Below are 25,957 nucleotides of genomic sequence, written 5' to 3'. Positions count from 1 at the left end.
ATGGACCCTGCAGCTGTGGGGCCATACCAGCCTCCACCACATGCCTTTGAAAAATGACCATGGGAACCCACCAAGTGGTATCCATTTCCCTTGATGAGGTCCAGACCATTCCCTGCACCACACTGTCACGGCGCAGGGTCCTAGGAGCAGCTGTGCTCTCTCCTGGTGCCCCCTACTGTGCCAAGTTGGTGTTCAAGCACCCACATTCTCGCCTGCCACGTCTTTGCTAATCAAAAGTATTATAAGAGAGACTGCCTTTTTGTCCCTTTGGACATGGTGTTCTTATTTATCCTGGCCCCTGCTCTGAATAGCTTGATCTTTGTTGCACCCAGCCTTATGGGCTATGCGTGGCTCCTACCACCCCTTATACCACGCCCCAAACCTCTCACATGTACCGGATGTTGTTGAGTCAGTTTCTATAGCCCGTGCCCTTGCGGACATCCTCCGGGGCTTGCCTCTGTACGCTTGCCCTCTCCAGGGCTCACCTCTGTACACTTGCCCTCTCCGGGGCTTCTCCCTGAGCTCACGCCCTCTCCGGGTCTCCTCTGTACGTTCGCCCTCTCTGGGACTTCTCCCAGTACTTGTGCCCTCTCTGGGGCTTCTATTCTTGTGCGCCCCCTGCGCTATTTGCCTATGCACCCTCACGAGCATTCCCTAGCTTCTCCCACAGCTGCTGCCTGTCCTGGGCCTTTTTCCCACAATCTGTATACTATCACCCCCCCTGGGGCTTTTCCTACACAACACTGCCCCACTGGGCCTTGCTTGCGCTCACGCCTGCACTGGGGCCTGTCTCCGTGATCACGCCGCCCACCCTGGGGCCTTGCCTCATGGCTCCCGCATTTGAGGCTCAGGTGGCTGTAGCCGTGCCTGGCCTCCAGACCCCCTTTTCAGGTCCTATGCCCCACTGGGGCTTCCCACAATCAGGCTCAGGCAGCCTCGGCCTTACCTGGCCCTCAATCCACTGAACCCCCTTCTCAGGGTTGGGGTCAGTGCACCCCCTAACTACTGTGCCCTCTCTGGCACCAGACTGCTGTGCCCTCTCTGGCACCAGGAACCCCCACACTACTGGGGAGCTCCCATGAGGCCTCCTCCAACCCCTACAGCCTCACCCGGTCCTCCGGTTTAAGAACAAACAAAACCATCAGCCAATCAGCCCCAACTCAAACTCAAGCCTCCTGGCTAAAATGTAAACCCTAAGCCCTCTGGCTATCATCATTTTCATCCCTGCCAGGGGTTTCTCTACTTAGTATCCTCACCCATCAGCTGCTCAGGCCATCAAGCTTCTCAAGTCGGCCTGCTCCCACAGAGCTCCACCTTCCCCAAGTGCCAGAGGGGAACTGATTCTGGTCTCAGCCTGGCTGGTTTATATATGCCAGGCCCTGCCCCCTCCTGGTCAGCTGACCCCCGTGGTTGTCCCAGCAACCAACACCTGTCCTTCTATAGGAGCAGGCACTTCAGTGCCCTGCGACACACACACACACCTATGTACCCCCAGTCAACCACATATATTTTGGTAAAGAAAACAGTGTTTTTTATTAAACCACATCAGTCTTTCTGACTCAAGGTTTTGAGAAAGAGGAGCACTGGCATCTTCCTCTTTCTCGGCAACCAGCCAATCTTGATGTTCTTCCTCCTCTAGGGAAATCCTGAGGAAACTCTTGGTTTCAAGGTGCCCGAGGGAGGCAACAATTGGGTTCGTTGCCCAGTGTGCATTGCACCAAATAAACACACTGGGGGGAGAAGCAGACAGAGTTTATTTGAGCTCAAGTAAAAGGCACAGGGAGACTGTATTGTCTCAAATCCTGTGCGTTTAACCCTGCAACAGCGGAATTTTATACACTGGTCATTCCCAGTGATTTTCCACGAGCTGGCCCCCCTCTTCCTTCCCTTTCCCTCCTCCCTTCTCTCTCCGAGCGGTGCCCTTGCATTCCACAGGTAACAGTTTTAGCTCGCCTGTTTTCCAGAAGGACAGGAGATTGCAGGTGCCATAGAAAGGGTTACAAAGGTTGGGGAAAGGCGGGGTCCTGGCTCGTCTGAGCCCAGAGCAGAAGGACTTCCTCAACTCTTGTGGTCTTCCATCCCTCTGAGTTACCTGGGGTTATGCCCAGTGACACCAACACTCTGGGCACTTATCCCTGGAAGGCATGATGGACTGCGTACCTACCACCTGGTAGGCAACCTAACACCTGGTAGTGTTTCAGCAGCAGTGCCATTGCTAAAAGATGAGGGTGCTACTTAAAACCCTTAACAGTGTACACACATGAGGACACCTCTGTCCAGACACAATTGCAAACCAGTTTCTAATCAGTGGAATCTTTGAAACAGTTGAATTATTATGTCTGTCTTCATTAAGCTTCCCAAATCTAAACAGCTGAGTTCCTACCTCATTTTTAAACTTAAGATCCCAAAAGTAGGCATCCCATCACCTAAACCACCTGATAAGCCTGATCTGGTAGGCATGCTCAAAGCTTTTCTAAAATACAGCAGTGCAGGATGGAACTTCCTACCAAACACGGTGACTCCTCTTCTTTTTAAATGTGGCTGGAGGGAAAGATGATGGTGCCAATGTCCGACTTTTGTAAAACATTTTAGAGGGCCCTGCTTAGGAAGTAAATGACCAAGCTGCAATGCCATCCTTAACCTAAGAGATACAAACTCTTTCTCCTGCCCAGGAAACTGCCAGAATTACTGGAGGTTAGATTATGATGGATGGTCTACTCTCCATTTACCCTGTCAAAACAATATCACAGTATATAACACAAATCAGGATTCACTGAGGCACAGAGAATAAGTATTTCCCTATTGCCTAGGGTCTAAGTCACTCAGGTTGGCATAAGAATGAGTTCTGGGTTCTGGCCCTGCCTTCTGGATATTTTTTGTATTTTATTCAATGACTTTCCTGTAAAACACAAAACCCACCCTAGTAGCAAGGATTCTGAATCAAGGTCTTTAAATCCTGCTTATATGAATACCATAATTATCAGACCACAATGTCACTTGATTAATCAAATCTGCTCTGACATGCCAGATCGCTGGCATGTCACAGCATGAAAAAGTATGTGTATATATGCCCCAAACCATGCACATATGGACTGAACACAAACAGTAAGCTATACACTATCAAAGAAGTCCACTGTGTGTAAAGAAAAAATGCACTTTTAAAAAAAAAATCCACAATTGTGAATTGTATTCAACTCTGGATGGTGTCATGACAGATCACTTTGTGGACTGTTTCCTGGTTTTATGGCTGTAGTCATGACATGCAACATGGACTAACCCAGACCCAAGGAACATAGGCTTGCCAAATCGCTGCTTTCTAAAGAAAAAAAAGGGTCCAGAAATATTGGGAAATCATAGTGATCATACAAAATTAGGGTTGGAGTGCAACCCACTACTCAAGGTAGGACCACCCAAAGTAGATTGCCCCAGTCAAAGCTTTGTCTAGCTGGGTCTTAAAAACCTCCAAGGATGAAGATTCACAACCTCTTTGAGTAACCTGTTCTAGTATTTTACTACCCTCCTAGTAAGAAAATTCTTCCTAATATCTAACCTAAAGTTTCCTTTTTGCAATTTGAAACTGTTGCTCCTTGTTTTGTCATCTGCTACCACTGAGAATAGTCTAGCTCTATCCTCTTTCAGACCCCCCTTCAGGTAGTTGAAGGCTGCTATTAAATACCCTCTCAGTCTCTTCTCTACAGTAAATAAGACCAGTTCCTTCAGTCTTTCTTCATAAGTCATGTCCTCCAGCCCCCTCACCATTTTTGTTGCCCTGCAGTGGACCCTCTCCAATTTGTCCACATCCTTTCCATATTGGGGGGAGGGAGGGGGAAGGAGGGGGAGGGGGAACAAAAGTGAACACAATATTCTAGATGTGGCCACACTAGTACTAAATAGAAGGGAAGAATCACTTCTCATGACCTGCTGGCAACACTTCTACTGATACAGCCTAGTATGCCATTAATGGTCTTTGAAACAAGGTCACACTGTTGGCATATATTCCACTTATTGTCCACTTTAGCCCCCAGATCATTTTCTGCAGAGCTGCTGCCCAGCCAGTTAGCCCCCAGCCAGTACTGGTGCATGGGATTGTTCCATCCTAAGTGTAAGACTTTGAATTTGTCCTCATTGGACTTCATGAGATTTCTTTTGCTCCAATCCTTCAATTTGTCTAGGTCTCTCTGAATACAAGCCCTACCCTCCAGAGTATCTACTACTCCCCACCAGTTTTGTGTTATCCACAAACTTGCTGAGGGTGCACCCTATGCCATCTTACAGGTCATTGATGATGACATTGAATAAAACTGGCCCCAGGACTCCAAGTGATACTGGCTGCCAATTAGACATTGAGCCTTTAATTACTACCCTCTGAGCCCAACGTTCCAGCCAGTTTTCTATCCATTTTACAGTCCATTCACCGAGCCCATACTTTCTTAGCTTGCCTGAGGGAATGTTATGGGAGACCATATCAAAAAAGCCTTGCTAAAATCAAGGTATATTACATCTACTGGTATCCCTGCATCCACAGAGCTAGTCAGCTTATCAGAGAAGGCAACCACATTGGTCAGACATGACTTACTTTGGTGAATCCATACTGACTGTTCCTAATGACTTTCTTCTTCTCCAAGTGCTTAGAAATGGATTTCTTGAGGATCTTTTCCATGATTTTTCCAGGGATTGAGGTGAGGCTGACTAGTCTATAGTTGTTCGGGTCCTCCTTTTTCCTTACCTTAAATATGGCCACTGTGTTTGCCCTTTTCTAATAATCCAGGTCCTCTCCTGATTGCCATGAGTTTTCATCACCATAAGTTTCATCACCATAGTGGCCTCTCCTGATCACCATAAGTTTTCATGGCAATCAGGATCAAGAGAGGTTCCAGAAGCTTTAGCTTGACACAGAGATTTTAGCCTATGGCCTATGGACTTCTAGCTCCTAGCCTACCTGCTTTCTTCTCCAGTGGAGCAGAGAACAGATTCGCCAGGAATCGTGGGGTAGTGGTAATGTGGGTCATTCAGACATCATGGCCTATGTACAGGTCAGTGGTTCTCAAAATGTTTTCAATTTAATGCACCCCAATAAGATTTTAAAAACTAGTTTATAGATTACAGTGCTTACTTCCTTACAGAGGGGCTTGGCAATGGCAGGGGGAGGAGGGAGGAAGGAAGATCATCTATGCAGGGACAAGTCTGAGCTTGTACTTAGCTGCTTAGTTTATCTGCTTAACTCCTAACTTTATCTCCTAAGTGAGGAGATAACTCATTTATCTCTGCATACCACATGGTACCCTTCAAAAGATCTGGAGATATACCAGGGTGCCCAAGCTGCCCGGTTGAGAAACACAGCCCTAGTGAAGTTAGAACACAACCATTATAGAGCATCTAATCTTCCACATCTTTAACAGCCAAGTAGTATGGGATCATCTGCACTGCTGGCCTCAAGGGTGCTGTTCAGGGATCCTCGTCTTCTCTGATACCCCCCGCCCCTGCAATCTTTGGATTTAAAAAGTAACTCAGAATCCACATGTTTCCATGATTAAAATGAAACACCACTAATATATATCTATATTTTATTTTTTATACTTTGGGTTACTTTTTAAATCTGAATATTGGGGTTATTTTGTATCAGAGAAAACCAGGATCCCTGGTCCTGTATAGGATCATCTGTTCCATACAATAATATTGTATTTCTCTGATTATAGATAAAATCTGCATATAACACGACATTGACTTTTATGATTCTTTTTGAGGGAAAATTAAATCAATTTGTAAACAAAATAATGCAGTGTACTTTTGCCTGAATATATTAAAATCTGCCTTTATGTATCAGCTTTTAAATATACAGAAATGCTACTGATATATATTTAACCCCTCCCCTTCCTGACCCCTCTATGTGTATTTATGTGTGTGTACCCATTTTTATACATATGTTCCTAAGGCAGCCGAAATAAATATACATCAGAGCTAATGCAATACAAAAAAAATATGCTAATGCCTCAAGCCTGGGTTGCAATGGTGGGAAATGTATGCATATATATGTTTGCCACTCAAGAGCCTTTCAATTTATGAGGGGTGATCCTGGTTTTTGCTGAACAAAAAAATTTTTGGTTAAAAAAAGTAACCCCAAATCTACTTTTTTGTGATTAAAATGAAACACTACTAATATAAGTATTAGTAGTGCACCCTCAGCAAGTTTGCAAATATATATATATATATATATTTTAGTGGTGTTTAGTTGAAATTATAGAAAAGTGTAGCTTTGGGGTTACTTTTTTGTAACTGAAAATTGGGGATTTTTTAAAATAAAGAAACACCAAGGATCTCTGTTTATGTGGCAGCGTGGTCTGTATCTTATATTTAGCCTCATTCTTCAAACTTTTCTTGTGTAAAAGGCCAGAGATTTTTTAATATTATTTTTAACTTCATTTTTTTCCATTTTCCCAGTTCACTAAGAGCACAGAGGTGTACATTAATCTGAAGTCAGGTGCTGCTAAGGTAAGCCTCTAAGGTGCTACCCTGCCCTATCTGCTCCCTCAATTCACTAAATGAAATGCAGTAAAACATGCAACCTTGCACATATATTTTCCCTCTACTTCTTTCCCAAATGGAAAATCTATCAACTGATGAATGGTTTTAACAATTAGAATTGTGTTTTGGAAAGGTCAGCAACACTTCAAAATGGATTTAAAAATTCCTCATTAGCTTTGAGCTCCTTGGGACTCATAGAATCTCATTGTTGTACGCAGATTCCTAAATACAAAGTTCTGCAAAATGTGCATTTGTGCTAGCTGCTGATCAGTCTGTGAAGTGTTAACTACATTACTGTTGATTTTAAAAATGATTTATTATTGAATGTGAGTTAAAAAATAACAATACCCATTCATAGCATTAGGTACATTATATACATACATATATACAGACTGCATTGTGACTATGTGGTAATATATCTATGCACATACGCCAACATTAAATAATTCCGTTAACATAAAGTTTGTTTTTTTCCCTGAAATAATACAACTATTAATGAGATCCTACATTAATATTAAAATACATTCCTTTTGCAAAGTAACATTTTACTCAAAAACTTGGTCTCATTAAAATTAATGTTATTTGACTACCTTTATTTTTTTCTCACTCAGCACCAATAAGCAAAATATGTGTCTTTCTGAAAGCTTTCATAGTAGAGGTGTGCTTTGCAATACTGGTTATGTAATACCTGTGACTCCTTTTGTTGGCATTTTCTTGTAGAACCTAAAATTAAGTCTAGTGAAAACTCCACAAGGATTTCTGAAAGAATGTATACAAAGGTGAGTGATAAATAATTCTAGTCGTATCCCTACCGAATTATTAACATTGATCATAGATTTATTTGTTTTGGTAATATTGTGGCTCATGCTGAAAGTGTGTGGCTGTTAAAAAGAAATACCCAGCCAACCTGGAGTTTACAAATTGTAACACCTTGTGCTGTGGTTGCACTTTAAACTGATATGTTGTCACTTCAAATTACTTTGCATTGGCAGCCGTGGTTATTTAGAATTACAAGTTAATTTGGCCAGCACCCAAAATAAATAAGCTGGTACAAAAATGTCTCAGTACATTTATTGTGCTTGAATGATTGGAAGTTTTTTTTGCCTTTTAAAGCTTGAGAATAATTTTATTTAGCAGCAGGAGGTGTCTAGACTTCCAACTAAACTGTTCCATTGATGTAACTTTTAAGAAACCTACATAAAAGCAATAGTTAATTTTAATTACTGGAGAGAATCAATTAGTTTCTGCATTAGTACAAGCCTTGCCAACAAGCATATTTAAACCTAGAGGTTGGAGATTGATTCATGTAATTTTATTTTAATTCTTTTTTTTTCCAATTTGACCATTTCTCAACTGTAGTCTTACATATACTTTCTCTCATCATTTCCATCCTCAAAAGGGATGAGTCTTTACACTAAAAGGTAATTTTAACAATTAGACTTTTTGACGGGTCAGCAACTCTTCAAAATAGATTTTAAAATAACTGATTATCTTTGGACTCCCTGTGACTCATTAAATACCTTTGACTTTCTGGTAATCAGTTTCCTAGACTGAGTGCAACAAACTACATTTGTGCCAGCTGTTGCTCACATCATAAATCATGAAAGACCTTTTAGTTTGTGTTAAAACAAAAACCAAAAACAAAGAAATAATGATTTTGCATTGGACTTCAATTGAAATGAAATAATGATTATATTTCTCAGTAAATTTGATCTTTTCAAAACTGGAGCTATGTAAAGCAAATCTAATTCAGGTCATGGTATGGTAGAATCTACTTTTGTCACCTTCTTTTGCAAATAATGTATTTTAAGAAAGTTCTATGGGAATGTCTACTATCAGAGCTAGATCTAATGAGTTCTGGCACTGTATTATCTAACTTGTAAGTGTGTGGTCTCTGGAGCATAATCCAGAACCCTGAGCTACTTGCCTAACCTCCATTTATACAGCATATTAAGAAGGATTGGGCTAACTGAAAAGCCACAAAAAACAGAATGCTGAATAGCCTGCTGCCTAAGTTAGTTAATAGGGAATGTATAACACTGGGAAATGTCTGAAATCCGGTTTCTCTCTGGAGATTAAGTATTTGTCAGGACATCAAGGAGGTATCTCCAGCTACTTGGGGTCTATAACCTGATATGCTACCCTAGATGTAGTCATTTGCCTTCCATAGTTTGTTCAAAAACTAAATGGGGAGCCTAAGGTCGATTCCCTCTTAGTAGCCTGAGAAGAGATTGTGTTCTGTATTTTGCATTAATCAGTCATTGGATAACATATATGAGCAGTTCCTGGAGACTGAGATCTGGCCTAGAGAATCTTGGTTTCAATTCCATACAGATTCAATAGGAGAAGTAAACGGTACCCCATCCTAGTAGAGCCTACACCTAATGTGGAAGATAAGTACCTAGCAGTTGTATTGGTACAGTTCTGGGGTGGATCCAGAGGAGGTGCAGTGGCATAGCTGCACCCCAGCTTTTAGATTGTAGCATACCACAGGCTCCTCCAAGGACTTTTTAAAGTCCCTAGAGCCAGTGAAAATCCTCCCTCCTTTCACTTTCCTGCTCAAAGTAGGCCCTCTCCCTAAGCATTCCCCCTACCCCACCCAGCTTTCCCTTCAGTCCCAGGGATGGGGAAACACGTGAACTGTTCCTGCCCCTGTGCAGTGGCTCTGTTCAGCTAACAACGGGGACAGGAGCAGCACACCTGCTCCAGGGCTGGCCGGGGCTTCTAGCTGGCCAAGGCTTCAAGCTGCCTTATTGCTACTGTCCTCTACCCAGTTGAGCCCAGACCACACTTAGCCCAGCTGTGTCTGTAGTTACCCTGTTCGAGAATAGTGGAGAAAGCAGCAGCAGCAGGCAGAGGAGTTGTAGGAACAGGGAAAAGAAAGAGAGATACATTGTCTCTGAGCAGGAAGGGGAAAGGAGGGAGCATTTTAACCTCCTTTAGGGACTTAAAAAGTCCCTAGAGACACCTGCAATGCCACATTATATAATCCTTCTGATAAACTGATCAAATCCATCTTACAATGAGTTTGTCTTTTTGCTCCATTACTCCTATTGGAAGGCTATTTCAGAAACTTACTGCTCTGACAGTTAGAAGCATACTTCTAATTTCCAGGCTAAATTTATTCATGGCCAGTTAACATCCATTTGTTCTCATGCCAACATTGTCCTTTAGCTTAAAGATTTCTTCTTTCTCCTCAGTATTCATACCCTTCCCCCATACCTTGTGCCAATGTACTTATATAAAGCAATCATACCCCTGCTCAGTCTTCATTTTCTTAAGATAAACAAGGCAAGGTTTCTGGCATTCATTTTGTAAGACATCTTGTCTATACCCTTGGTCACCCTGCCACCTTTTCACTTATTCTATGGTGTACTCATTTTTCCTGGATACAAAAATTATATACTGTATTCCAGCTGACATATCAACAATGTCTTGCATAATGATAGGTATCTAGGTTGTAGTTGTATTGGTCTAGAGGAAAAAATATTTTTGCAAAAAAAATTCTTTAATTGCAAGCTTTTGGGCACAAAAGGCCTCCATCATGCATCAGAGAAAAGATTGTAAAAGTTCTCCTCGGTAGAAATTAAAGTTCATATTCCATAGGATTTCACAGATATAGTCCACAGATTTATTTCACAAATTAGAGCTGATTTTTTTAATGCAATCTTCATAATTTCCTAAGGAGGAAGCAACTCTGACCACCTGAAACCTGAGATACTGCTCCTGCCATTGTTCAAGGTAATTTGCATCATCACAGGGCCTCACAAGGCTGCTGAGAGATTTCTTACCAGCTAAGAACTGCCTGCCCAGAGGAGTTTTTCATCTATTAACTCCTCTGTGAAATGCTATGAAATATGAACTTTCATTTCTATCCAGGAGAACTTTTACAATCTTTTCTCTGATGCCTGGTAAAGTGTGTTTGTGTCCAAAAACCTGCAATTTATATATATATATATATATATATATATATATATATATAATTTTTGGTGCGAAAATCTTGTTGGTCTAATAAGATATCACCTCTACCATAAGCTCTGATTGCCTTTTGCATAAGGATATTAATTCTTCCCTAACCTATTGGAAATGTATTTTCTAACTTATTGTTAGCTTTTTTCACACACAAAACATACTGGAAGCTTACTATCCTCCTGTGAACAAGTACTACTCTAATGTCTTTATCTTAGCAGCTGGTTTCCAATTGATTGGATGTCAGATTGTGTTATATGGTCTTGTTGCTAGCCCCTTTCAGTTTAATATTACTGATATTAATAGGTACCTTGCATTCCTGCCATTACATTTGATCCTATTTCTATTACTTCAGTCCTCAAGATCACTCAGTTCTTCATATATATATTCCATATATTCTAATCTAAACTGACAATACCCCCCCAACTGTATGTCAGCAACAAATTTCATTTTCACACTATTTTCTATCAAGATAGTTAATTAAAAATTTAGATAAAGCCCATCCTAAGACTGATTTGTGAAAACAGTAATGGTATTTTCTTCACCCAGTAGCTCACTCTCAACATAACCTGCTCTTGACACCCCTTACCTGCATTGTAATTCTTGTACTAATTCTCCTCTTCTCCATATTAACTGATTTTGTAAATGGATTATATGCTTTACTTAAGTCTACAATGATAAGTTCTAGTAAGTTTCCTTACCCAAGATGATCGTTTACCTTGATAAAGAAAAGTATCAGATTATTACAATGTGGTTTACAGTCACAAACAGGGAAGAATTGGTGGGGAATGTAGTGGTGGATGGCAACTTGGGCATCTGTGACCAGAAAATGATTGAGTTCAGGAGCCTGAGGAAAGGAAGGAAAGAGAGCAGCACAATAAGGATCCTGGACTTCAGAAAAGCAGACTTTGACTTGGGGCCTTGGGGGCCAGGAAGGGATTGGGGCTAGGAAGGGCAGTGATTGGGGGGGATTGGGGGTCCGTCAGGGGATGAGGCCAGGCAGGACAGCAATTAGGGGGACTCAGGGGGTAAGCAGTAGATGGGGCCCTGATCACTGCACTGCCTGGCCCCAGCATCCTTGCAATTAAAAAAAAAAAGCCCCACACTCACCAGCAGTAGCAACTGCCATTGGGGTACCTGGGGCCTCCAGGCAGAGCCTCTGGCAGCAAGCAGCAGTGGGGACCAGCACTAACCACCTGGAACCCACACTACCACTGCCCCATCATGCAGATGCAGCTGATTTTTTTTTTAAGTGCTGGGAGGATGCGGCAGGGCAGGGTAGCTGTCAGGCATCTGGGGGTGCAAGTGGAGGATGAGGCTGGGTGGGATGGGGTGGGGTGGCCATTGGGGTTATGGGAGTGCAAGCAGGGAATGGGGCTGGGTAGGGCAGCCATCGGGGAGGCTTCAAGAGCTGGCAGGGGATGTGGATGGGCAGGGTAGCAATCCAGAAGGCTGGGGAAACAAGCAGGGATGGGCTCTGCAGAGGGGTGATAGCTCCTGCTGGGGCCATATGGCCCTGACTGGGGGGCTGTAGCCCTTGTGGGGGGGAGAAGTCCATGAGCTGTGCAGGGGGGGCTGCACCCTGCATGGTCACGGGATCCACCCCTCCTGAGCAGCCCCACCCACCGTCCCCCCATGATCCACCCGCATACTCCACAGCCTCCCACACCCCTCCACAGCCACCTACATAGCCCCACCCCTCTTCTACACCCCCTTCTGCAAACACTACATCCCCCCACTCCACCCCCTGCATTCCCAACTGCCAGACAGGATGAGACTTGCTGACAGGAGCTGAGGCTTCAGGGGCAGCTGTCCCCACATTCTGGTTAGTGAAGGGGTCAGGGAAAGCTCTAACTGCTCTATGGTAAGAAAACCAAAGGCAAACAGCAAAAATATGTGTATTTAGAATTCATTTTATTATAATGATAGAGAGACTGATAGTAGATAGAACTATCTACTAGATAGAATGGACTGATAGAAAATCCTGGGCAGGGACCCCCTAGCCTGAGAGCAGTTTCATCAATGGTGGGCCCACTGCACATGTGCACAGTTTAAAATGGCCTTCCAACAGCAAAAAAGCCGCAGTTAGGCTCCAGGAGTGGCAAGAGACACGTGGGTGAAAGCCTGCTGCGCTCCCGCTCCCCCAAAGCCCCCCAGAGATCCCCCCACCAACTCCCAGCACAGCTGGAGGTAAGCGTGGCCTGTGGTGGGAGGGGGTTAACACCTAGAGAGTGGGAGGTGGTGGCTGAGTAGGAGCCAGTCCGGGTCTCACCCTGCCCAGGACCCTACTTCACCCAGCCCCCCAGGGAGCCATGCGACCGGAACCACGAGAACAGACTGTTCAAACAGTCACGCTTGCCTGCTGATGCGTGAGTTAGTGCAGCATTCACACATGAGGGTGCATGGGAGGGATGAGGCCCTGCCTGCGAGCCCCCTAGGGCAGACAGTCCTAGCTATAGCCAGCCTACCAGTGCAATGATGTGGATGGGCATGTGCTGCACCCCAAGGGTCTGCATCCCCCCCTGCATCTCAGAGATGACCACCTAGACAGAGCCCATGATTCCAAGTTCCATGCAGACGGAGACCCTGGCTCTCGGCTGTGGGGGCTGCCTGTCCCTTTTTCAGGCTCTGGGGCCTGGGAGCCTGGGAGCATGGCTACCTCCCTTTGTGGGGTTTGCTTCCTTTTGGGGTCTCTGGTGCACCAGCTGGAGGAGCTCCAGACCACAGTCCAGAGACCGCATGTCATCAGGGACTGTGAGCAGGAGATTGACTCCTACTGCCCAGCCCTTCTGCCCCAGGAGCCAGAGGGTAGACCATGGTCTCCCTCCAGGATAAGGGGGGAGTCCGGGACCTCCCATTCTGTCCAGTCAGGGGCATGGACCAAGGTGGTCAAGGCCCCTAAGGCCCACCACATGAAGGCCTCTGCCCCGCCAGAGCTTAGCAACAGGTACACATGTCTTGTTGTTCCAGCAGAGCCTGCTGAGTTGCCAGCTCCCACAGGCAACACAGGCTCAACTGCAGTTACCAGCCGCATTCTCCCCAAGACAAAATGTAAGGTGTTTGTTGTGGGAGACTCCATCCTGGGAGGACTGAGGGGGCAATCTGCCGCCCTGACCCCTTAGTCCGGGAAGTCTGCTGCTTTCCAGGGACTTGCATGACTTGGAGGTCAGGAGCAGGGGGGAGAAGAGGGACACAGGCGCACGTGTCCTTCCCACACGTGTGCCTCCTTTCTGGACCCGGAGCGGAGGAGAGTGCAGCAGTAGCAGCGGCGGCGGCGAGCGGAGCAGCTGAGGGGGCAGCAGCAGCTGATCCCCCTAAGGTAAGTGGGGCTGAGGGACTGAGGGGCCGGCGCAGCTGAGCCGGATCCGGAGGGGAAGCCCCCCGGGTCCCTCTTAGCTGAGCCGGTAGGGAGCCGCGCTCCCGAGCGCGCAAACAGGCGCGGTCTGTAAGAGCGCGCCGGCGTTTGCGGCGGCGTTCGCGCCGGCGGGCGAGCAGGCGGGGCCCAGAGGCTGACCCCTGCTCTGCTAGTAAGGGCAGCAACTCCTGCGATGGTGTCGACACGGAGTTCTGCCAGGGCCCCTGCCCGGGGGGCGCGGCCTTCCCGGGGCTTGTCCGAGGCCTCCACCCAGACGGAGCCCGCGGGGGGGCTGCCGTCCTCCAACCCCCTGGCCTGCGGGAACTGCCTGGCAAGGTCTGGGGGGGCAGGGACTGGGGACTCCTGCACCTGTCCTGTAGGTATCCGCCTTAGGACCCTGGAGGAGCGGGTGCAGGAGCTCCTGGAGGAGGTCAGCAGGCTAGAGGGGAATCCGTGAGGCAGAGGAGGAAATTGATAGGTATTTTCTTTCTCTGCAGGGTGATACAACAGAGGAGAGGGCAGCCCGGGATGAGCCCTCCACTGCTGAGTGGCAGACGGTCTCCCGCGCCAGGGCTATTAACCATGTTGCGGCACCAGTTCCTCCTGTCCATCTGGAGAGCAGGTACGAGGCCCTGGCAGCCCTGGAGGAGGAGGGGGCAGTGGAAGATTCCAGGGAGGAGACTCTGCGCACACAATGTCCTGTGCGGGCGGCGGGAGTCAAGAGGCCTAAGAGGAGGAAGCGTCGCGTCGTCGTGATTGGTGACTCCATCCTGAGAGGTACGGAGGGCCCCATCTGTCGCCAGGATCCCTCAGCACGTGAGGTCTACTGCCTGCCCGGAGCGAAGATTCAGGATGTGAAGGGGATGCTCCAGTCCATCATCCAGCCCACCGATTATTACCCCATGGTCCTTGTCCATGTGGGTACTAACGATGCGGCCAGGAGAGCCCCTGATCGCCTGATGGAGGACTACCATGCTCTGGGAGGCGTGCTGAGGGAGATGGGCGCACAGGCGGTCTTCTCTTCCATCCTGCCAGTGAGCGGACGCGGCAGACGTCACGAGATGTGCATTGCGGAGACCAACTGGAGGCTACAGGAATGGTGCTTCGAGGCGGGCTTTGGCTTCCTCAGCCATGACCGGCACATCGTGATGAGAGACATGCTGGGATGGGATGGGCTCCACCTTTCCCCTAAAGGTAAGCGTGTGTTCTCTTCCAGGTTGGTGAACCTCCTTCGGCGGGCTTTAAACTAGGCTCGTCGGGGGAGGGGGAAGATGAGGGCGGAGGAGACGATGAACTACCAGGCCCAGCAACAGCCAGCGAGCCCAGACCAATGGTCAAAAGGGAGAAACAGGTAAGCGATGGGGGACGGGGCATTGCTGAGACTAGGGGGTCAGTGGGCACAACCGTTGAAGGCCTCAAATGCCTCTACACGAATGCTCGAAGTATGGGGAAGAAGCAGGAGGAACTCGCCCTCCTCCTAGCTGTCACCAGCCCTGACATAGTAGGGATCACAGAAACGTGGTGGGACTCATCGCATGACTGGGCGGTGAGTGTCAAGGGCTATAGGCTATACAGGAAGGACAGGATAGGAAGGAAAGGTGGAGGAGTAGCACTCTACATCAAGGAGGAATATACTTCCTCGTTAATTAGCAAGGGGGTAGAGGGGGGGCACTCTGAGGTGCTCTGGGTTAGAGTAAAAGGCAGTCCAGGGGAGAGAGACTTAACGGTGGGAGTCTACTATAGACCCCCCAACCAGGGAGAAGAGCTCGACCAGGAATTCTTAGGTCAGCTTACAGAGGCAGTGAGGGCTAAGGATGTGGTCATCATGGGGGACCTGAACTTCCCAGACATCTGCTGGGAGGAGCAGTCAGCCAAGTCTGATCGCTCACGTCGGTTCTTAGCCAGAGTTCAGGACCTCCATCTAACCCAGGAGGTGCACAGCCCCACCAGGAGAGACGCCTTGTTGGACCTGGTGCTGGCCACGGGTGACGACCTGGTGAGGGGGCTGCGGGTGATGGGCCACCTGGGAGACAGTGATCATCGCTTGCTGGAATTCACCATCCAGCGTAAGGTGGCAAAGGGCTGCAGCAAGGCAACAGCCCTAGACTTTAGGAGGGCTGACTTCACCAAGCTAAGGAGGATCGTTGAGGAAGCGCTGAGGACCCAGAGGGGAAGGGAATCGGATGTCAAAGGTGAGTGGTTGCTCCTTAAGGAGACGATCCTCCATGCCCAAAGGGAGGTAATCCCAACAAGGGTCAAAGGGAGCAGGAGGGCACATAAACCCCCATGGCTCACTAAGAGCATCCGGGAATGTCTCCTTGCTAAAAGGGAGGCATATACCCAATGGAGAGATGGGGTCATCGCCAAGAAGGACTATGTTACAGTCGCCCGAGGATGTAGGGGGGCAGTCAGGAGGGCCAAGGCAGAGTTGGAGATAGGACTAGCTTCCCGGATTAAGGACAATAAGAAGTCCTTCTTCAAATACATAGGGGGTAAAAAGAGGGTCCCGGGTAATGTGGGGCCCCTGCAGGACACGATGGGCAACTTAGTCATCACGCCAGATGACAAAGCTAACATATTTAACGATTTCTTTGCCTCTGTCTTCCTAAGTAGGGACCAGTTCAGCCACCTCCCTGCTGGGCCCCCCTCGGGCCCCGGGAGAGACACGCCTGGGCCAAGGGTTAGCGAGGAGTTAGTTAGGGTACTTCTGGAGAGGCTGGACGTGTTCAAGTCCGCTGGTCCGGACGATCTTCACCCTAGGGTTCTACAGGAACTGGCCGAGGTCATTGCGGGACCCCTGGCGCGGCTCTATGAGCACTCGTGGTGCTCTGGCGAGGTGCCGGAGGACTGGAAGAGGGCCAATGTGGTCCCTATCTTCAAAAAGGGAAAAAAAGAGGACCCGGGAAATTACAGGCCAGTTAGTCTGACCTCAATCCCGGGTAAGCTCTTTGAAAAAATTATCCTGGCACACATCCAGGAGGGCCTTGCGGGGGAATGCATGCTCAGGGGCAACCAACATGGGTTCATCAGTGGCAGGTCTTGTCAGACCAACCTGGTGGCCTTTTACGATCAGGTCACCAAATCATTAGACGCAGGGGTTGCTGTGGATGTAGTCTTTCTGGACTTCCGGAAGGCTTTCGACACTGTCTCTCACCCTGTCCTCATCAAAAAGCTGGGAGACTGTGGTGTCGATGCCCACAGGGTCAAATGGGTCGCCAACTGGTTGGAGGGCCGCACCCAGAGGGTGGTAGTGGATGGGTTCTTCTCGACCTGGAAGGACGTGGGCAGTGGGGTTCCGCAGGGCTCGGTCCTCGGGCCCGCACTGTTCAACATCTTCATCAGTGACTTGGATGAGGGGGTAGAAAGCACCCTGTTCAAGTTTGCTGATGACACTAAGATGTGGGGGGATGTGGGTGCACTAGAAGGGTGCAATAGGCTACAAGCTGACCTTGACAGGTTGCAACGGTGGGCGGATGAGAATAGGATGGGGTTTAACACTGATAAGTGCAAGGTGTTGCACATGGGGAGGAAGAACCGGCACCACACTTACAGGTTGGGGAACTCCCCTCTTGCCAGCACGGAGACGGAAAAGGATCTTGGAGTCGTCATTGACTCCACGATGAACATGGGCCGGCAGTGTGGGGAGGCAGTCAAGAAGGCCAACCGCACCCTGTCATGCATCCACAGATGCATCTCGAGCAGGTCCAGGGAGGTGATCCTCCCCCTCTATGCGGCACTGGTCAGGCCGCAGCTGGAGTACTGCGTCCAGTTCTGGGCGCCACACTTCAAGAGGGACGTGGACAATATGGAAAGAGTTCAGAGGAGGGCCACTCGTATGATCAGGGGTCAGCAGGGCAGGCCTTATGAGGAGAGGCTACGGGACCTGAACCTGTTTAGCCTCCACAAGAGAAGGTTAAGGGGGGACCTTGTGGCCTGCTACAAACTGGTCAGGGGGGATCAGCAGGTATTGGGGGAGTCCCTGTTCCCCCGTGCGCTGCCAGGAGTGACCAGGAATAACGGTCACAAGCTGGCGGAGGGTAAGTTTAGATTAGATATTAGGAGGCGCTACTTCACAGTCAGGGCGGCTAGGGCCTGGAACCGGCTTCCAGGGGAAGTGGTGCAGGCTCCTAGCCTGGGGATTTTTAAAAGGAAGTTAGATGAGCACCTTGCCGGGGTCATCTGACTCCGGTGCTCTTTCCTGCTAAGGCAGGGGGTCGGACTAGATGATCTTCCTAGGTCCCTTCCGACTCTAGCTACTATGAAACTATGAAACAATGAATGATCTCTACCTGATTCAAGAAGTCTATGGGCCAACAAGAGATAAAGCACTGCTCAACCTGCTACTGGCTACTAGGGATGACTTAATTAGTGACCTAGTGATCGATGGGAAGCTGAGTGACAACCACCACGAGCTGATCACCTTCACCATAAAGCTAGCAAGTCAGTCAGCAACATGGAAGTCCTTGACTTCAGGAAAGCTGACTTTGATAAGCTCAGGAGGCTTGTCAACGAGGTCCTAAGGAACCACGACACCAGGGGGAGGGGAGTTCAGGAAGAGTGGTTGCTCCTCAATGCACAAGCTAATTCTATTCCATCTCAGAGGAAAGGCAGCAAGAGGGCACAGCAGCCCCCCTGGCTCTCCAGGGATCTTGCATACCTCCTGAGGTTAAAAAAAAAGGCCTACAAATAATGGAGGATGGGATTTACCTCCAATGAGGAATATTCTGCAGTGGTCTGGTCCTGCAGGGAGCAAACCAGGAAAGCCCAGGCGGCAACTGAACTCCAACTAGCTTCAAGCATCAAGGACAATAAAAAGTCCTTTTTCAGATATGTGGGGAACCGGAGGAAAAGCAAGGGCAACATTGGACCTCTGCTGAACCAGATGGGATAGCCAGCACAGGTTGTTGCAGGTAGGTCTTGTTTGATCAATCTCATTACCTTCTATGACCAGGTAACCTATCACCTGAACAAGGGAGAAGAGATTGATGTCATATATCTTGACTTCAAAAAAGCCTTCAATCTGGTATCCCATGATCATCTCTTGGCAAAACTGGCCAATTGTGGCCTTTGGTCCACCACGATCTGCTGTCTGGGAAATTGGCTCCGTGGTCAGACCCAGAGGGTGGTAATTGATGGAAGTCACTCATCATGGTGTCCCGTAACCATTGGAGTTACCCAAGGCTCTGTCCTTGGACCCATATTGTTCAAGATCTTCATTAATGATGTGGACATTGGAGTCAGAAGCGGACTAGCCAAGTTCGCCAATGACACCAAACTTTAGGGCAAAGCATCCATGCGAAAAGACAGGAGGTTGATCCAGGCAGGCTCAGCAAATGGGCAGACGAGAACCTGATGGTGTTTAATGCTGAAAAATGCAAGGTTCTCCACCTTGGGAGGAAAAACCTGCAGCATCCTTATAGGTTCGGCAGTGCTACGCTGGTTAGCATTATGGAAGAAAGAGACTTGGGGGTCATCGTTGACCACAAAATGAACATGAGCCTGCAATGTGATGCTGCAGTTAGTAAAGTGAGCAAAATGCTGGCTTGCATCCATAGATGCATGTCAAGCAAATCCTGGAACATCATTCTCCTCTTGTACTTGGCCTTGGTGAGGCCGCAGCTGGAGTACTGCGTCCAGTTTTGGGCTCAACAATTCAAAAAGGATGTGGAGAAGCTTGAGAGAGTCCAGAGAAGAGCCTTGCACATGATCAGAGGTTAGGAAAACAGATCTTATGACAACAGGCTGAGAGTCATGGGGCTCTTTATAATGGAAAAGCGCAGGCTTAGGAGTGATCTGATGGCCTTCTATATGTTTATCAGGGACGACTACCAGTACCTGTGGGAACGTTTGTTCACCAGAGCACCCCAAGGGATGAGAAGGTTGAACCATTATAAACTGCTGCAAGACCATTTCAGTCTGGACATAAGGAAGAATTTCTTTACTGTCCGAGCCCCCAAGGTCTAGAATGGCCTGCCATCGGAGGTGGTTCAAGCACCTACATTGAACACCTTCAACAGGAAATTGGATGCTTATCTTGCTGGGATCCTATGACCCCAGCTGACTTCCTGCCCTTTGGGGAGGCGGCTGGACTCGAAGATCTTCTGAGGTCCCTTCCAGCCCTAATGTCTATGAAATCTATGAAAATGGTCAGGTGGCTGGGGCACATAATTAAAAACACAGAAAGCATTGGCAGCCAGTTTTGACCATATTGGACTGGAGACACTTGTCAAGATATTTCTTGGACATCTGTTACTTTAACTCATTAGGTTTTCAAATTCATAATTTTAGTTCCTATCAATCTGATATTTTTATATACTTGAGTATACCTGAGTCTACCTGAGCCTACTCAAGTTCCTGCATCTGGCAGCTAGATTAAGCACAGATTTTCCTAAATGGACTAGCATTAGAAAGATATGCCGGATATAGTTAAGGACCTAGTTAAGGACTACCTGGAGGGCTTAGATGTGTCCAAGTCAGCGGGCCTGGATGACCTTCATCTGTGGGTGCTGAGGGAATTGGCTGGTGTTATTGCAGAGCCATTGGCACGGCTGTTCCAGGACTCGTGGTGCTTAGGCCAAGTCCCTGAGGACTGGAAAAGGGCCAATGTGCTCCCTATTTTCAAGAAGCGGAGGAAGGAAGAGCCTGGCAACTACAGGCCAGTCAGCCTCACTTCTATCCTGGGGAAGGTCTTTGAAAAAATTATCAAGGGCCACATTTGTGAGAGCTCTGCAGGGGAAGTGATGTTGAGGGGTAACCAGCATGGGTTCGTGCAAGGCCGATCCTGCCTGACTAACCTGATCTCTTTGTATGACCATTTAACAAAGAACTTAGATGGGAAGAAGGAAGTTGATGTCATCTTCTTGGACTTCCAGAAGGCTTTGACACAGTGTCCCACCCAATTCTGGTGGGCAAGCTGAGGGACTGTGGCATTGACGAATGCACAGTCACATGGGTGGCAAACTGGCTTCAGGGGCAAACCCAGAGGGTGGTGGTGAATGGGTCGATGTTGACCTGGGAGGGTGTGGGCAGCGGAGTCCCCCAGGGCTCAGTCCTTGGGCTTGTGCTGTTCAACATCTTCATTAGTGACCTGGACAAGGGTGTGGAGAGCACCCTGTTCAAGTTCACTGATGAGACCAAGCTGTGGGGTAAAATGAATACACCAGCAGGCAGGGACCACATCCAGGCAGACCTGGATAGGTTAGAGAAGTGGGCGGATCTGAACAGGATGCGGTTCAACAAGGACAAGTGCAGGGTGCTGCACCTGGGGAGAGAGAACCAGCATTATGGTTATAGGTTAGGGGCTGACCCTCTCAGCAGCACAGAGGCAGAGAGGGATCTTGGAGTCAGGATTGACTCCAGGATGAATATGAGTTGCCAATGTGATGAAGCAATAGGCAGAGCCAACCGTACCGTCATACATCAACAGGGGCATCGCTAACAGGTCCAGAGAGGTCTTGCTCCCCCTCTATGAGGCGCTGGTCAGGCCGCAGCTGGAGTACTGTATCTAGTTCTGGGCACTGCACTTCAAGAAGAACGTGGAGAACCTGGAGAGGGTCCAGAGGAGGGCCACTCGTATGGTTGAGGGCCTCCATGGCCAGCCCTATGAGGAGAGGCTGAGGGACCTGATTCTCTTTAGTCTCCGCAAGAGGAGACTGAGGGGGGATCTTGTGGCTGCCTACAACTTTATCAGGGCCACCAGCAGGGACTCAGGGAAAGTCTGTTCACCAGGGCCCCCCTTGGAGTCACAAGGAACAATGGCCACAAGCTGAGGGAGGATAGGTTTAGGTTAGATATTAGGAAGAACTACTTCACTGTAAGGGTGGCCAGAGCCTGGAATAGGCTGCCCAGAGAGGTGGTGCTCTCACCTCCCCTGGAAATCTTCAAGAGGAGACTGGATAGTTACATGACTGGGGTCTTATGACCTCTGCCACCCCCAGTGCTCCTTCCTGCCCATGGCAGGGGGTTGGATTGGATGATCTGTCTAGGTCCCTTCCAATTCATTGATTCTATGATTCTATGATGTCTGCATTGCAGTCCAAGTGCACTCTAAGACATTGACAGAAAATACACCCAGCCAAACTGCTCCCACTTGCTCCCACTCTACATATTCCAAACCCAGAAATTAGATGCTCATTCACTACCACTAATTAAGTAGGAAGATTGCAGGACTACAAAGGACTAAATAGGAAGATAATAGAATTGTCTTCCATCATCTCTATGAGAATTCTCACTATAATTTTTCCCTCCAGATTGTTCAAATGCACAAAAACTAACTTAGAGTAAAAACTACAAATTCTACAGTTCTCAGCACATGTATGGCACTCTCCTTTTTTCAAAGTACTTCTTAGATATTAACTAATGAGCCAATATTGGATTTGAAGGGTTGCTAATGTATGTTATCTATCATTCTGATAACAAAATATGTATTATTAAGCTTGAAGTATTCATAATTAATCAGAACTAGTACTAGGGAAACCTCAGTGCTTAACCTTTTAGTATAATAAATGTTTTTCATCAGCAGCTTAAATCAAATATTAATTTAAGATGGTTTATCTGTAGGTGCTGGATGTATACTGATATTGGCAAAAATCAGGAATGGGTACAAACTCTGTGGTGGTTTTAATCAGTGTACAGCAGGATTTCACAGATAACTTATCTTTTCAGAGTCAGACTTTAGAAGGAGTTACTAAGTAGCAGAAATAAAGCCATTTTTAGCACATTTTTTCTGTTTCTTTCCGGTACTTATATGACTCTCATCACCAAAGTATCTATCTTACTGTCTTTAATGTATTCACACAACAGTCTTGTGAGGCAAAGAAGTCTTGTTATCCACTTTACAGACAGGAAACTGAAATCCAAAGGGCCAGCACCATAAGGGTATTTGAGAATTTCCCATTTGAAACCAATGGGAAGTAAGCACCTAAATGCCTTTTAAAATCTCTGAGTGACTTTTTGAAGTTTATACAGAAAGTCTGTTGGACAGTAGGAAATTAAAGACTCATCTCTGAATTTCCCAGGTCATCATCCTAACTAATCAAACATTATTTCTTTTGCTTAAAGCCAGTAAATTTAGAACGGTTCTCTAGTTTTCCATTTACCAGGAATAAAAAAAAAGGTTACTCTATGTCAGTGGTCTTCAACCTTTTTAAGTAGGAGATCACCTTTGGCATTTAAAAGCAACCCAACATCTACTGTGTGCCACTGCCACCCCTCCCTCCCACCCAGCAGCTAAGTCTGTAGGGAAGGAAGTTGGGGGGGTGCAGATTGAGGCAGAGGAAGAACAAATATTTGGGGGTGCACCTCCCCAGCAGGTAAGTCTCACCTGGCCAGGGTCCCACTCAATTTAGCCCTGCTTCCGCCTCTCCAGCACTGTCACTCACTGTGGGTAACTCATTCTAGCCCCTTCCCTTCACCATGGACTGACCTGCTGGGCTGACCTGCACATGCACACTCAGCCTCCCCACCCAGCCTTGGATAGACTTCAAGCGGCTCTGAGATCTACTGCAAGAAGCTCCAAGATCTACCAGTGGATTGAGATCCACTGGTTGGTGATCACTGTTCTGTGTTAATTAAGCACAGTATCTAACATAAGGTAAAATCCTAATGAAGATATGGAACAGGGTAGCAGATTGAAGGAACACTAGCAGGGATTTCAAAAATAAATTTTATCTGCTAACCTTTTAAAAAAACAACTGCCTTGTCCGCACTAGAATTTTACTGTGAATTACTTAATATACCATAGCTAACATTTGCTAAGAAAACATTTTTCCCCCTTGGTTTGAATACGCCCTTTCTGGCTTGTCTATAGTAATAAAGACATGGTAAGTAAAATTCCAATGTTGTTATACTGCCACAAGTAATTTATTTCCAATATGTCATGATTTTTCTTGTTCTTAATCGAATAATGTAAAAAAATAATCCATTTTCTTACTCATACAAGTGCATAGATATGTCTCCAAGGATGTTCAGGAAAGAAAAATAGTGAGTAAAAAAACTGTGATGTTGTTAAGCTTTGCTTTTTTCAAAGTAACTTTCGTCTAAAGGATTATGTGTCTTTGAACTCAGTTATGGGAAATTCCTACACAAACTCTTTCCTTCTTTACCAAGATTAATAGTTGTTTATAGATGAGGGGAATGCAGTGGACGCCACCAGATAAGCCACCGCTGGAAGGGACCGGACCTGGAGGGGATGCCCTAAACCGCCACCCCCCCTCCATGCCAGACGGACCTTCACTTCACTCCTAGAAGATTCTTTGACCATGGACAACCCCGCTCCACCCGAAGAGGACCCCTGCGATGAGACTCTATATGGACTGAGGCACTTCCTCTGAACCACTTCCTCCACCATTGTGGACCATTGTAATGGGTTTGTGTGTATCTATCTCCTTTCTCTCTCAGCGTCATGAACCCCCTCCCTCCCCTTCCCCCTTCCCCCCCACCCCCGGGCTTAGTTGGCTAACATTGTATCTCCTGTAACCTAGTTGCGTTCCCCTCCTCATCCCCATCCCTCTATTGTTAGTCCCTTGCTCGGGCGCTCTGTATTTCCCTATCAGCTTTGTCATCTTTTTTCTGGATTCCCAATCCTAAACATTTACTAATAAAAGTCTATCTGTACTCTAATAAGTCATTAGATACAGTCCCACATAACATTCATATGAGTAAACTGAAGAAATGTGGGCTGGATTGACATATTAGATGATTACATAATTATAAGTAAAGAGGAAAATAAATAGAATGGTGTTAATATGGAATGAGGTCTAACACGGGGTTTCACATAGGTTTCTGCTGAGTCTTCTACTATTTATCAGCTGCAATAGTCAGGTACCACATTACAAGAAAAATGTCAAGAAATGGAAGAAGATCCAGAAGTTAGTAACAAAGATAATAAAGAGGTTGAAATGCAAGCTGCATAAGGAAAAGCTAACAGAACTTGGTATTACTAATGCAGACAAAGGAGATTGAGGGATATGTGATAACAGTTTCCTAATAATTGAAAGGCTGTCATAAACAAATGAGAGGAAAAACTGTTTTCCCTTGTTACAGAGGGTAAGGCATGAGACAATGGTTTTAAACAGTATCAGAGAAGATTTAGTTTACATCCAGTATAATCTTCCTAACTGTCAGAATAATATGAAATGGAACAAACTAGCTAGAACAGTTGTGGAGGTTAAAGGTAAAGGTTAAAGTTTAAGGAGGTTAAAGTTAAAAGTTTTCAAGAAGAAGCTGAATGGAAATATTCGTGGGATGATTTAGGAGTATATATCCTACATCTGCACAGTGAGTTGGACTAGATGACTTTCAAAGTCCTTTCGAGACTTAAGAGTCTGTGAAATACTGTATTTCCTACCTTTTCAGTGCTTGTTTTCCCAATTTTAAATCTGTAGCAACTTACTGTTCAATTTAAAATTGTAAACATAATGTTATGCATATAAATGATATTTTACACAGTATCATACACACACAAATTGTATCTATTATCATTCTTTGTGTCACCAGTCTTTGGCATTTCATGTGGCTACCTGATGATTCCAGATTCTAATTTCAATGTAACCAATTCTGTCATATATTTTGTATGATTTACAGGAGCTTTTTTCCTTTACTTCTCCTCCTGCTTTTTACTTTTCGGGTCATGAGAGAGAAAGAAAGGTGGGGAGAGTGAGAGAAATAGATTAGCATGTGAAATCCATCAATCAACCACTTCAACGAATGGCACAATAAACAGAAGTATTTTCTATGTGCTAGTTATCCATGGGGAAATGAAGACTCTATTAAGCTCTTCAGTCTCTCAGTTTTCTGATGTTTCCTGACAAGCCTGAGTTACAGGTCAGATTCATCTCATTCATCACACAGTGTAAATCTATCGACTTCAGTAAGCACACTTCAAGGATGTATTTGGCTCCATATTGTTAACGTAGAACAATAGTCTTGCCGTTCCCTATATCAAAACTCTACGTTTGGATTCCAGCTTCTTTTTTTCCAAACTTTCAACATTTGATGTGTGACTTTGGTTTTTGAAAGTATGTGACAAAAAGCCAACTGTGTGTCCTTAATTTCCCTCAGAGAATTTCTTTATAAGAAACTCAAGTCTTTCACTGCAAGATTATTGGCAGG

The sequence above is a fragment of the Crocodylus siamensis genome, chromosome 1, assembly GCF_052110815.1.
Source record: "Crocodylus siamensis isolate JL-2025a chromosome 1, ASM5211081v1, whole genome shotgun sequence".
NCBI classification, from domain to species: domain Eukaryota; kingdom Metazoa; phylum Chordata; order Crocodylia; family Crocodylidae; genus Crocodylus; species Crocodylus siamensis.
Note: the sequence above shows the minus strand (reverse complement) of the source record.